A 4947-nucleotide genomic window follows, 5' to 3' on the forward strand; every position below is an offset into this window, starting at 1 on the left:
AAGTCTCTCGAAAGATCTTGTTGCCATAAATCCACAGCAACCGACAGAGTTTGAATCGGGATTATATTACATAAGTTATTTGCATTGCTTTCCGCGTAAGAAATTTGTTATTTTGTCAAAAACTGGTAAGCATAGGACCATAGAAAACAGATCTGACGCAGCATATTCAGGAGAACGTTGGTGTGAAGCCCCGAACCTTTTTTTTTTAACATAATTAAATATCCCCATAAATACTTAATTAAATCAACCAATAAACAACAGCAACCAACAAGTACAAATGCAATTTCTTATAAATAAATAATCAAACAAACATATCCAGAACTATCCATCAATCCTAGTATAGTTCTAAAAACAGGTTCCAACAACATAATAAAACGCAACCAAACGAGTTCCTAGATCATCCTCTCTTCCTTGCCATGATTCCACGTCACACTTTTTCTTTACCTGCACCATAAAGAAAGAGCTGCATAAGTATTATCACAAATACTTAGTGAGACGATATTCCCATCAACAGGCTATATACACAAGCAAGATAGAAAAATCAAGACACTAAACAAAACCAATCAACAAATGAAACCAGGCAATTTCAGGAAGCTTAAAAGCTTCCAGCCATACCTTGTGTCGACCGACACCCTCCTAGTGTCGATCGTCACCAGACACCGACGCTGCAGCAGACCTGAAAAATGCACCTCGCCTCTCCCGATTCGGCTTTCTGCTGCCCACGTCGAGTCTCCCACGTCCCAAGGCACAAATACAAGCATACATGTTCCTATCAACCAACAATCACACCTCAAATCATTCCCAGTCAACCTATAGACTCAAACAAAGCATCAAAACTTCCCAACTTGCTTAGATAAGCCATGGTCACGCACTCACCTCGATTTAGGATTGATTTGAGAGAAAGAACAGAAGAATCCAGCACTCCAACAACCTTCTCTCAACCCACAGCCGCTGATCTGCTCCTCCTCCTCTTGCTAACACCAAAAACAAGCTTTTCTTCTCTCCTTAACTCACTCAAACCCTTCTCTTTTCTCTCTAGGTCAACCACAAAGCCAACTCTCTCTTTCTCTCTTCTCTAGAACGACAAAACACTCAAAGAATGGAGAGAAAGGAGGCTGTAACGTTATTAAAACGAGACCTAGGGTTATCCAAATCACTTCATGACTATATCGGTGATTTAAAATGAACATTTCAAACCAGAAATTATTGGTGTCGACCGACACCACCTCCCAAATTTGGGGTCGGGATGTTACAGTGGGTGGTTCATCTAATGTTCGATATGACTGGAAATTGGTGTAGATCTTCATGATACTACTGGCTGCATATTCAACGGTGAGATTAAGTTTCTAACAGTTAGAATTTGACTTACGTGTATGTTTCCAAGATAGATTTACATAGAAAAAATTGTGACAAAGTTTATATTGTTGCTCGGGTAAACGAGCTTGGCTTGAGCCCAAAATTTGCAGGAGTCTTTAAGACTCTCATAATTATGTCTAGGTTGATGGAGATCCAAGGTGGAGTTTAATAGTATGCGGTTGGAGGCAAGCTAGTAATTTGTCTAAAGGAGAAAGCAGAAGAGAGTTGTTCTTCATCTTCAATTAGGCTAAGGTTAGGGTGGTATTTGCGGATATGCAGTAACGTCTTTCCTTATATACTCTTCGATAGTTACTAAGTATAGGCTCGAGAATTATCTTTGGTTATTTATGTGAATTTGTGTGCATGATACAGTTAGGTCGTTAGTAACATGATACATAAAATGCATTAGTGACATGGTTTGATGTCATGCTTAACATACATTAAATTATAAAAATGATTATATATAAGTATATAAGAAGAGAAAACTAAAGAGTATGTGAAGGATACTTGAGGAGGTTGGACTGTAATGGACCGACGAGTTCATATACATGTCATTAAGTGCTATCGAGCAATAAGGGGAAGGATCGAGCTACGGGCCGTGGTCTTCCATAAGTAGGTTTGAGTAGCCTTCCATAAGTAAGCTTGAGTAGCCATGAGTTAAAAGAGGCTCGAGTATCCATAAGTTAAAATACTTAAAATTTAAAAAGAAAGTAAAATACTGTATCTTGTTGTGAGCAAGACAAATGCATCTTTGTTTGATTGATAGACATTATGAATCTATGCTAAGTAATGGTTATTGATTATATTTGGAATGTTTTTACTATATGTCTACTGGGCAGAGTTGATCTGCTCACTGAGTAAACTTGTTTTACTCACCCTTTTTTTTTTTTTTTTCTCTTTTTCTCCAAGTTAGTAAGTTTCAAAAATTGTGGGTTGAAGTTTGTTCGTTGGTGAATTTTAAAGAAATAAACGTTTTGGTAAGAATGGATGAATAATATACAGTCCTATCCTTTGTGGTGTGACGGGTATTACATTCAATCCATTGGCTAGAACAACATGACGACTTTTCCATCATACTAGAACCACGAGCCACTAGCCCACCAAAGTAGAACCACTAGCCCATCACTTCAACTTCTTGATTTTATAATTATATATATTCTTAGTCTAATGGTCACATATCACTTCAAAGTCTTTTTTAGGGGAATAAAAAGATCTTGTGCCAGTTAACGTTAGTGACTACCAGTCAACTTAAACTTCAGAAACCTTTTAATCACTCTTTCTGATATATTGTTCACAGTTTTGTTAGCGAAACTTCTTGATTGATACAAGGTAAAAGGTAGTCATTTTATATATGAAAGTTGTAGTGGAAGAGAGAGAGATAGAGCCCACATTAGAAGTCCACTGTAATGGGCCAAAACATTTTAATTCATATAATTAAATTTACTCAGATGTTATAGAAAAGTATGTTTATTATTAGACTATCATATATCTTTTAAAAATTACTCATATGTTTTGAGCATTTGTGTAATTATAGTTAACACCCTTCATTAGTTTTTTTAACTAATAAATTTTAATTCGTTTTTAATTAAAAATAATAAATAAAAATTTGATTATCCATGTCATTAATCCACATCACCAATCTCACGCTCCTCAAACTTATTTTATTTCCCCTCTTCTCTTTTTTTGTTTCCAAATCCAAAAAATCTTTTAGATCAAATAATCTGCAACTAACTTGGGTACAACATTTACAGAGATCTTCAAATTGCAGGATTGGGCTGGATCTTCCTAGACCCCACAGCCACAACGCTTGCCATAGGGTCCCAAATCAAAAGCTTCGTCAGATCTACTCGCAACCTCGCTCACGAAAAAAGTCATCAAAAATCAAAACCCAAATCAAAGAGATCTATGGAATTCTATATGATTCGTTACAGGTTTGAGTTGAAATCAAGAATAGCTACTCTTTTACTTTGATTTTACATGTCTCTCGTTTAATCTTCTTCTCAATTGATCTATTTGGAGACATTTCTACTTCTATCTATGTTTTGATTCATACGGTTTAGTCTTCCTCCTATGTATCCCTCAAACATATTTTTACGTTTCTTAATTTGATTGTTGTTATTTGACAAATAAATTTCATATTGTCTTCTCCAAAAAAATGTTGCTTTCCGATCTGTATTATAAATCAGCCGTAAAGTGATGTAACTCAGCCGTAACATGATATAACTCAGCCGTAACATATAATTTACACAACCTTTCGTCTTCCCTAAATGATAACTCAGTCGTGATATGTAATTTACCGAACCTTTTGTCTTCCCTGAAGCATATAACTCAGCTGTAACATAATATACACCCATCTTTCATCTTCTCTGGAGAATATAACTCAGTCGTGACATGTAAATTTACCGAACCTTTCGTCTTCCCTTAAACATATAACTCAGCCGTAATGTAATTTTACCGAACCTTTCGTCTTCCCTAGAACATATAACTCAGCCGTGACATGTAAATTGACTGAACCTTTCGTATTTCCTTAAGCATATAACTTAGCCGTAATGTAATTTTACCGAATCTTTCGTCTTCCCTGGAACATATAACTCAGCCGTAACATGTAAATTGACCGAACCTTTCATCTTCCCTTAAGCATATGACACATCCGGGACAGGTAAATTGCCGGCGAAACGATAAGAGACGCAACATTTCGTCTAACTTGATCATCGACCACAAACTTCACAAGTTTTTCGTGCGTTGTTTCCGCATCTATCTGCACAACTCTACACCCTCTTTCATCGGTGTTAAATACATATTTGTGTTTCTATACCCAATTACCGCGAACGACAATTACCGGAACAGGATCAACCATATCGGGAGAAGGATGAAAGAAATTGAAGAAGAATGAGGAAGACGATGAAGAATTGGAAGTTCCGGTGATGTGAAAAACTCAGGTGAAGAAGACGAGTTGAAAAAATTTGGCCCTATTTTTTTGTCCTTTGATGATGATGACATGGAATGTTGCATCCACGTCATATTTTAATTGATGAAGTGGCAAGTAAGCCATCAAACGAAAATGTAAATCAGCCTAATTAAACCAGCCATCAAACAAAACTTTAACTCAGTCGCAACATGAATACTATTACAGTAATTAAAAAAGGAAAAAACGGCAGCCAAATTCAGCCGTTTAATGTTGTAACTCAACTCAGCCGTAACGTTTAATAAGTCGGCCGTCATTGCATGCTATTCTAGTAATTAATCTTTCGCTACTAAGTCAGCCGTAATGAGGCCGAGTTTTCCGTTAATCCAGCTCATTACGGCTGATTTATGACACTTGAACATAAATCAGCCGTAACGTAATCCTATAACTAAGCTGTATTTGATAACTCAGCTAGCCGGAGAAAGTTAAGTCAACCGTGTCGAAGCAATAACCCAGCCAAAAATTTGACAAATCAACCATCGGGTGAAAACTCAGCCGTAACTTAGGCTGGGTTATGCTCGAATGTCAGCAATTTTCTCATAACTTAGACAGATTTCAGTAAGTCAGTCGAACTCTAGGCTGGGTTATACTCGTAAGTCAGTCGTTGCTCAAACTCAGCCATTTCT

Source organism: Arabidopsis lyrata, assembly GCF_000004255.2.
Source record: "Arabidopsis lyrata subsp. lyrata unplaced genomic scaffold ARALYscaffold_5, whole genome shotgun sequence".
Taxonomy (NCBI): domain Eukaryota; kingdom Viridiplantae; phylum Streptophyta; class Magnoliopsida; order Brassicales; family Brassicaceae; genus Arabidopsis; species Arabidopsis lyrata.